The following is a 10,011-nucleotide window of genomic DNA, read 5'->3' on the forward strand; positions in this document are numbered from 1 at the left end:
TTCAAGCTGTTCCAAGCCAATGTTCTGGCCTGATTAGAGGTTTCAGTGCTGGGAATGCAGAGCCTGTCCAAGAGAGGAGCCACAGCTATTCCAAGTGCATGAATGATAAGAGCCCTGGATGCAGTCTCAGGGTCAGGGCTGGACCTCAGAGAGGGGAGAGAACACAATGTGCAACCTCAGCAGTGGGAGGGCAACGCTTAGGGAAGATTTTGGGAGGATGGGAAGCTGTGGCAGCTGCCAGGAAAGCCCAGGGCTGGTCCCAGCCTGCTGGGATGGTGGGAGAGCCAAGTGGAGCAGGAATGTCTGTGCTGTGACAGGCAGAGCTCAGGCAGTGATGCTTCTGCAGTCCCTCAGCTCGGACTGCGTCTATTTTGGTCCGTATTTTCTCAGCAAGCTGTTGGAGCTGACAAGAGCCAGGAGAGTGACAGATTGCCACTGTGTTATGCTGCACATCTTGGAGTGTTAGACCACAAATCTGCTGAGAGATGAAGTGAAAGCTATCACTGGGCCAAATCCCACTTGTGCAGCGTGTGAAACTCCCAAGTCAGGGAGCTGAGTGTGAGCTGAGGTAAAGAGGAGCAAATCCATTTGGATTTGTGTTTTAGATCTGCATGAGCAAAATGAGCCAGTCATGTACAGATCTGTCCTGCTGACTCCACAGCTCCTGTCTCACAGCACCAAGGCTGGAAGAGGCCCCAGGTTTTCACTCCCATGGCATTTTTTAGGCACCAGCCCCCAAAACACTGAATTTCCCCTACTGAGTTCCTCCAACTACCACCTACTCATTTTAGCAAATCAGACAACAGGCTATGACCTATTCAGAGCAGGTTTTACCAAGGAATTTTAGGCTTTTTTTGGCAAGGATATTGCAGAATTTCTGACCCCCCACATGGGGTTATCCCATGAGGAGCACATTTTCTGGGTTTGAGTCTTCTTTTTCCCAACCAGCACTTCCCCCTTGCACTCAGGATGAATGGGGCAAGAAGGGCCCAGCTCTGCCTCACTGTGGCACTCTGAGCTCCAGTGGGGATTCCTGGTGTTTTTTCAAGGCAAAGGCAAGTGGGTTTGGTATTTACTCAACCCTCTATGGGGCTGTTTGGAGTCTGAATATTTGATATGGACTCAGAGGCTTCAGTTTCTGCTGCTGTGCACTGTCACTATTTAGGAAATAATTCACCCAGTAACCCACAAGGTCTAGCAAAATTCAGGAAGTGCAGATGTATGTGAACCAAAACCAGAAATTCCTCCTAAGTCTGGGTGTTTTGAAATTTTTGCACCCTCCAGACATGCTCCAAGATTCTTACAAGCAACCCACAGCTCTGGCAGACACACTCCTTTATTCTCTTGCTGGTTTGCTCCCCGTGCCTGGCTTTGTGGGAGTGTTGTGAGCTCCCTCACTTCTGGGAAACTTGTACAGCTAAAAGGAAAGAAAATGGTATTTCTTTGTTGATTTTTTCCAGTGCCTGACTAAGCAATTTTCATGGAAAACCACCTTCACACAATTCTCAGTTAGCAAACAATCGAAACCCAAATCTAGACTTCGATTGCTGGATGTGACATGAATATTGTAGTGAGCACATGGAGGGAAGAAGCAGCTGATAAAAAACCAAGTGCACTGCTCTGAAGTCTGACAGCCAAGGCCCAATCCTGCACAAAACACTCCCTGAACTCCCTGAAGTTAAAGGGACAAAGATAAAGATATTTAATAAATTTGGATTAGATTTGAACCCACAAGGAGCTTAGGGGACCATTATGCTTTGAAGTCATTCTTAGCTGTACTTATCATCTCTCAAATCAGCTGCATAAGACTGAGACAAATGGGCTGCCCCATTAATGGTGCCACGTCACAGTTCCTGAGATAAGACACAAATTTCTTCCTCCACAGGTAATGTTGTAAGATATCAGTGTTCATGTAAAACACCCAGAGACAGAGGAGGAGTCTGATTTTGCTGGTACCACCCATAACATTTCCTCTGTTTTGTTTTCAGTCCCAGCAGATGTAATTCCCTAATTCCTTCCCACCTTTCTGGGAAGCAGCAGATCCTTTTCCAGGGGCTGTGCCATCCTCAGTGCCTGAGTTGCACTGAGTGCTGAGAACAGCTTGGATGCAGGTGGGAGGCTGCCCAAGCTCAGGGAAGGATTTGCTGCAACACAGACACGCTGCTTCTGCTTGGCTGGCAGCCAGAAACACAAGGGAATATCAAGCTTGTATTTTCCTACTGATGTCCTAAAATAACAGGAGTAATGTGTGTCAGGATAGAACTAGACCTTCAGAATATCTGGATTTTATGCTGCCTGCCAAGTGGTGTCTGGCAAAGGGCAAGTGTTCTCTTGATGTGCTAAAATACAAATCCATCATCCAGTTATTGGGGGAAAGTGTGTTAAGATAGGAAATAGCTATCCACGGCCCATTTGGGTTTTTTTCCTATCAATAGGGCAATGTGTGAATGGAATCTGAAGTGAGAAAGGGGGGGCTGGCTGCACGGTGCAGTGGAATGTGGGAGAGCACAGGATTGCCATGGAAACCCGCTGTAGTAAACGGGGCTCTCCAGCTGCAGGAGAGGATTTATAGTGCCAGGGCAATTGAAATCACCAATCTACAGGTAAAATGGCACATTTCCTTCCACCTTGTCTCCCTGCACTGCCAAGTGAGAAAGGAAGGGTACGTGGGTGGTGAGAATTACAGTACAGAGTGATGAGATGTTAAAGCCTGACCTAAAACACTCAGCAGCTGATGCAAAGAGTCTTTGGATCTCGGTGGGGGCAGGAGCAGCCCCATGTTCCCTGTGCCCCAAAGCAGAGCAGCAGGCACAATACCTGTATCCAGCAACCTCACAGGGATGAGAAGCAGAGTCCATTCCCTGCTCACAAAACCCAAGACTGGAGACCCCACAACACAGGGATGCTCCCAGTTTGTTCTTTTGGTTTGGAGCTGGGGAAGAGTCCATCTGGTAAAGCCCCCAAACCAGCCTGTTACACCTAAAAGTGAGACGAAATTTGCTGTGAGCCCCAAGCCTTGCTCTGTTACAAGGGATCAGATAAATGGGGAATGATTTACCGTGTTCTGATGCCCCCATTTATTGACACTCAAGCACAGTGATCTATGGGAGACAGCAACAACATTATTTTTGCAGTGCTGCCTTCATCACCATTTATCACCAGGTCCTGAGTGCCTCAGTCCATAATTTCCTGGATCAGACAACACACATCTGTGTGATCCCACTCCCAGCTAAGGGCAGTGGTTAAATCTGATTTATCTGGAACCACCATGGGGCCAGGGTGGGCTTTAGCTCCTCTAAGTTTAACCAATTTGCCTTTTCATCCTACCCTGCAAACCTCAAAATCTCCTGATTTACCATGGCTTAGCGTGACTGGATTGAAATATGCAGGTTGCTGCACACCAAGCTGCAGGTTGCTGGGTATATTTGTGTCACTGAATATAAGAAGGAAAATTCCTTTTGAGCTGGAAAATGCAGATTCCTTGGAGGCAAAGTCTCAAAGCTCTGTACACTCTGGGAGGGTGTTTTAGTGTGCTCCAGAGCTCTTCCTTCACATGTTACTTTGTTCTGCTTCAGCCTTTCAACAAGGCATCAAACAGCTACCAAGAGTGGCAAGATTTAGCCTGTTCCTTCAACAAGAATGATATGTTCAAAATCCAAACAGTCCAATTAAAATCTGGGAATTGGGTCCTCCTGTCCTACCTCTGCCACTGCCTGTTTTGAGTCCTGCCCACACAGCAGATGCTGCCAGCCAGAGTTCCACATCCCTGCTGCATTTATTCCTCTCTGGAGTGCTCTCCTTGGGCCTTCAGCCTTCGAAATCCCTCCTTCCACCTTTCAGCTCTTTTATATTCACTCAGCAATTTGCAGGCCATTAATCTCAGCCCTGGCATCAGAGCTGCTCTGCTCAGTCCCAGCTGGGACACCAGCACGACTAGCAGAGGTTATGAGAGCAGAGGAGCTTTATAAATCCCACTTGCTAAGAACAGTCCCGGAGGTTGCTGACCCTCTGCTCATAAATTCACCTGATTCCCCTTGATTATATTTGTTTCACCAGTAAATGCCAGTCCAGAACAGTGTCAGTGGACAAGCAGCAGGCTAAGCCAACACAACAGGCCATCTCCTGCCTTGTTATGCTCTGTCAAGTCAGGCTGCCCTCAGATTTGCTGGAGTTTCATTCCTGCTGTCCCCTGGGATGCCAGGCAGCACAGTCATTTAACCCAACATCATTTATGACTGACTGGAATTTGTTTGTCTGGCCTTATTTTTTGTTTCACTCTGTTTCTTCAGATAATCATGCAACCAACAAAAATATTGCCTTATTATCAACAAAAATCTGAACAGAGTTAAGTGCAAAAGAAAATAGATGCCAGTGCCTGCCCATCTCCAATGGAAAATAATTCCTGCATATGTTGAAGGCTCCATTCCCTGCTGATGTAAAGTGGTGCAGCAACCAGAGCTCTCCCAGTTTATGTAAGCATGAAGCTGACCCTGAGGAGTTTCTGTTTGCTTGCAGCAAAAAACAGACCCTGGGCACCTGGAAGTGATGGTTATTTAGGGGGCAAGGAGTGCCAGCACTGTGCAGGAATTTGGTAGGAAAATGTGGGCTCAAATGATTTTTTGGTAGGAAGGCATTGAGACTGTAGAGACCAAGGTCCAAGCCAGGGAAATGTGCTGTCCTGTCACAGCCTGGACTGGAAGGGTTCCCAGGTTTTTGGGTTTCTATGACAACATCCCTTTGCTCTGGAGTGAAAGTCAAAAGCAGCAGCCAGGAGGGAGGGACAGCGCTCCGAGGAGCCGCTGCCCTGGCTGGTTTTTGCTTTTCCAAGGAAAAGAGAGGGGATGGAGATTGCAGACATTGCTGTGCCAGTCCCAAACCTCTCCAGTTCTTTCCCCTGGGGGCTGCAAACAGCAGAGGACACAAATGTTTGATCCCAGTGGCCACTTGCAGCAAACGTTCCCGATCGTTTCCCCCCTCGGGCTGTGAATCACCCGCGGGATCGATGCACCACAAACACAGCACAGAGCCAGGGAAAATATCAAATATCTGTAGATAACCCTGATCAATGGCTGAAACGAGAGGAGTGTTCTCACAGGGCAGATTGCCTAATTAAAGATCTGGTGCAACACAAACACTGGCTGAAGGCTGCATCAGCCCCAGAATTTGTGCATTTTTAGCACTGTTCTCCCAGACACCACCCAATGCAGGCTGCACTTGGCTCCTGAAAACTTCATTGTGCCACTGTTTAATTACCTACATTTAAAAATCACTTCTTATTCCAGACTGACTTTGCCTCTCTGCACGTTCTGGATGTGCCACTTTCTCCTGGACTAAAACACTTTGTATTCCCTGAAAGTTTCTTGTCTATAAAGTTAATTCTCACCTAAGATTAAGTCAGACTTTAAACATCACTTAAGCAAACAGAACCAATTCACCTGCATCACTCCTGTAGGTGATATTTACAGTCTTGGCTGCAATGGTGCTTTGATAAAATATTGGATTGATGAATTGGATTGATTGGATAACACTGTACCAAAAGTAAATCCTTTTGGACACACTAGAAATTCCTTCATCAGATAATTACTTTTTGATGCATGTTACTAATTTTTCCATCCATTTAAATTAAGCTATATTGATTTTTTTTTTTTTTGGAGGGTACTATTTTTAACAGAATGTCATGCAAGATTAAGTTAATTGCTTTGCAGAAGTCTAAATATATTATGTCAGCAGAATTATCTTTATTAACTGATATTATATGAAAGATTGCTTCTTTGATGAACAGTTTTCTGGAGCAAGGGATTGACATTCCTCAGCCCTTTTGACTGCATCCCATATCAGCATTGCACCAGTACTGGATTAATGAGGTGCTTGGGTGATCCCACTTACTTTTATTCTAAGATATTTAATAAAATCACAGAATCAGAGATGGGTTTGGGTTGGAAGGGGCCTGAAAGTTCATCCAGGGACACCTGTCCAGCCTGGCCTTGGACACTTCCAGGGGCAGCCACAGCTTCTCTGGGCATTCTGTGCCAGGGCCTCCCCACCCTCACAAAGAAAAAATATTTCTTTGGGCTTTTGAAACTTTCCTTTTGTTCTGTTATTTGGTCAAAAATCAGCATTAATGGTGTCTGCCAGTTACCAGTCCTAAAATGATAATTATTACTTTTATAAAGTGCTGCTTAATGTTGCTAAAATATTGTCCTAATATTCGACTGGAATGCTAAGAACAGCCTTACCTTCAAATGCAAGAAATGTAGGAAAATGTGAATAAACTGGGCAGAGTTGGGCTGTAGTTGGTGGTAATTTTGCACTGCCTTTCATTGCTGATGGAACTCAAAGGGTTCAGACTGAACCTGTGGTTTGATGCAGTTTTGGTGATAACCAGAAAGTGTCCCCTGTCACCACGTGCTGGTCTGGGGACTGGAGGGGCTCTGCTGCAGGAGCTGCAGCAATTTCTGCTCTGCCTGCCTCTGATTCACTGAATTATTGGGAGTTACACAGAAACAAGTTCCACCCCGAGTGTTTGGAAAGCACTTGCAGAAGCTTGACTGAATAATGCAATTACACTGCAAATATTGACAGTCTGTTTAAAAACAAACCCAAACATGCTTGTAATTAATGTCAGTACCAACAGTTACAACTTCAAAAGGAAATAAAGCCCCCTTCAAAGGTGAGAATGTCTATTTCCCCCTCTGGGCTTTCAATTCTTAGCACAAGATTACTCTTTATTTCAGCCAGTGCCAACAGGAGGTTTTCCCAGACTTCCAGCAGAAGAAATTGGGGTTTTGTCTGTTGACTCTTGGAAATTGAAGTTGGTTAAACAAATGCACTGCCAACATTGTAAATAGAAACTGATCATGACTGAGCTCTGGGATATTTGTCTGAGCAATAGAGCTTTGATAAGGTGCCTCCAAGAAAAGCTCCCTGGTGCTGCCATCAAAGCTTCCAAGGCCAGAAAAATCCAGCATATTTCTGGTGAGCCCCAAGAGAGCCTCCCACCATTCCCTGGGGTTGAAGCTCTCTAGGAACAGACATCACCAGGCAGTTGAGTTCTGCTGCAGGAACAGAAGAGCTGCTCCCAGGCAGTGAGAAGGGATGGGATTTTACCAGGAGATGAGAAAGAAGCAGAAGTGTTCCTCCAGCATGTCCAGCTTGCTGCAGACATCACTGGGTGCCAGGGTGAGCTGCTCCTTAGAAACTGCACCCAGAGAGGAGATGCCAGGGCACAGAGGAGGCAGAACTCTGCCACAACATCAGCTCCTGTGCTTGAAACTTGCTGAGTTCAAAAGGCTCCCCAGGCACTCTGCAGAGCCATTCTGCTCCAAGGTAAAGAGCAGATTGCAGTGGAAGAGGAGCTGCTGGGCTGTGGATACCAGGGATACATGACATCAGCACAAAGGCATCAGGACAGTCCCCTCTGGCCTTGCCTAAAAAATCCCCACCTCCCCAGCAGGCACAGGGCTCCATTCCATCAAACTCTCTACGAGGCTGGGAGCAAGGGCATTTAAGGGTCCCTTGCTATTTATTTAAGAAATCATTTCCAGTCAAGCTGGAAGGAAGTGGATGAGCTCTGTTGCTTTGTTTGCCTCCTCTGAGGCCCAGAGGAGCATTAATGACAAGGAAATTCAGGGACATCAGAGACACAGGATGTATAAATCTGCACAAAGCAAAGGCCAGATCCTCAGGTGCACCCAAACACGAGGGGATGGAACTTGTGGGAATCACTGAGGTCCTGATGTGCATTTTCAGTGTTGTACCAGCAATGTTGTACCAGGTTGGGCAGGAGGGTGGAGAAAGAAAGGTAAGAGCACACTGGCTGTGTCCCTGCCCAGGTTCTGAGTAGGGCTTGCATCCAGCTCTACTGGAATCTCACCCACCCCCAAACTGGGCAGCCAAGCTCTCCTGAGCCCCTCCATGCTCAGCAGTTGTGGCTGGTTCAGGAGTGCCTGCACACAGCTGAATTATTCAGAGGAGCTCATTACTCAGAGCTTTTCCTGAATTTCTGTGCTCCAAGAGGTTTTGAAAAGAGAAAATCACAGACAGCAAAACAACTCTTCACTCTCAGATGATCCTCTTTATTTCAGGTATGAATAATATTGCTGGCTGTGAGTCTCTATTACAGGTTATCTGCAGATTGTAATAACCTTTTGTGCTTCTACTTTGGAGATAAAATAATGGTTCCTCACTGAGTCCTTCCCTCTGATCAGAGGAGTTTTGTTGCCTTAGGACCAGACTCAGTGCAAGGAAGGATTGTAAAAGCCCTTGAAACTGCAATTTCTTTCCAGATCCTGAAAAAACCAGCTGTGTAGCACAGCAGTTTTATTTAGACCTGTTCAATCTTTCAGCAGCATGGAGGATTCTGTTCTCCAAACACAGACATTGAACCTTGTCCTTAATTTGTTGTTTTAACTAAAGGAATAGCTAAGCACTCCTGCTGAAACCCATCTCTGCTCCCTCCCCACACTGCTGTGTGGCTCTGGGCTGTTCTGAGGAGGATGTTGTGGAAACTCATGTAATTATGCTTTATGAAAACCCCAAAGCAAGGCAAATGTTCCTGGTTCACACAGGCCATGTGTGGCCCCAATTTGCACACCAGCCCTCAGACCCTCCAGGGGCATTTTTATTATTTCTTTTTTCATTCTCAAAGCCAGCTCCTCTGTTACCCATCTTCACACTGCTGTCAGGCTCATTCAAACTCCTGTGCTCACAGCTCAGTGATCATTAGAAGATCTCCAGCCATGGTTCCTTCCCCAGGAGGGATGGGCAAAGGTCATTTTGTTATCTCCACTTTACAAACTGGCATGAGGCAGCACCAACAGTGATGCTCCACAGGAAAGCAGCCCTGGCCAAGGCTGCACATCATCCCTCCCTTCCAGCTCTGTGTGCCTGGGGAAGAGCTGGATCCAGCTGAAAATACCCACTGTGAGCTCTCATCTCCTGCACACAAAAGAAGCTACATCCACTGGGGTATTTAGTTTTTAAAAAGGTGCAAACTTCCTCCAAGATAAATTTATTTCCATGTAAATTCATGCCTGTGAAACTGATCTAAGTCAAGACAAAGTTTCTTCAGTTTTGCTGTGTGGTTCTTTTTTAAAACCCAGAACTTCCTTGCAGGCTATGTTCACAGGGATTTAGAAAATGGGATGCAGGACAATAACAAGGTGCTTTTGGAACTTGCCAGCTTGGAAAAAAAAAACGACAGTGCAAAGTCTGGTGATTAATCACGGCTGTCAGCAGAAAGAGAAGACAATTACAGTGCCAGTGATTTCAGCTGGGGTCTGTCAGCCTCAGAGCCTGAACTGCAGAGCTCTTTTTGCACACAAACCCCAGCAGAGGCCCCCAGCAATCCATTCCACGAGCTGCAGGAAAGCTGCCGTGCTAATTAAGATGAATCTTTGTGTTTTGGAGGGAGTGCCTGGCTCTGGAGTGTCTGGGTGATGAAGACATGGAGGCAGCAGAGGGATGTTCCTATGTCCTGGCAATTCTTAACTCATTGGCAAAATTTATTGTTGACTTCTGCCTTGCTGTCTTCCCTTGAGCTTTCTGTGCCTTCCTGCTCTCAAGGCTGTCTCGTCCAAGTGGAAGGAAATATGGCCATACTTGGAGCTCTTTCATCTTGTTGTGATAGCTTTGGGTATCACTTTATAAAAGAAATGTTAAAAATTGCCCAAGAAGTCTTAAGGATCCTGCAATCCTATTGCTTAGAGCTGTGATTCTGCCTGTTTGTCAGTGAAGGTGTAGAAACACTCAGGAACTGGGAGGAACAAGATTTTGAGCTTTAAGATTGCAGAAACAAAAGATGTTGGAGGTGCAGGGGTGAGTAAGGTCAAAGGAAAATGAACCCTGCATTGCCTTTGATGGATTCTGGCCTGGCTGTGTTGCACCCTGCCCTGTTCTTCGGGATCCACTCCTCCTTTTTCCCATTCTGCAGCAGCCCTTTTAATGTCTAAAGATTGCAGCTCCACTTCTTGATCTTATCTGCACTGAACAAATCAATTCTCATACCTTCCT

The sequence above is a fragment of the Oenanthe melanoleuca genome, chromosome 17 (assembly GCF_029582105.1).
Source record: "Oenanthe melanoleuca isolate GR-GAL-2019-014 chromosome 17, OMel1.0, whole genome shotgun sequence".
Lineage (NCBI taxonomy): Eukaryota > Metazoa > Chordata > Aves > Passeriformes > Muscicapidae > Oenanthe > Oenanthe melanoleuca.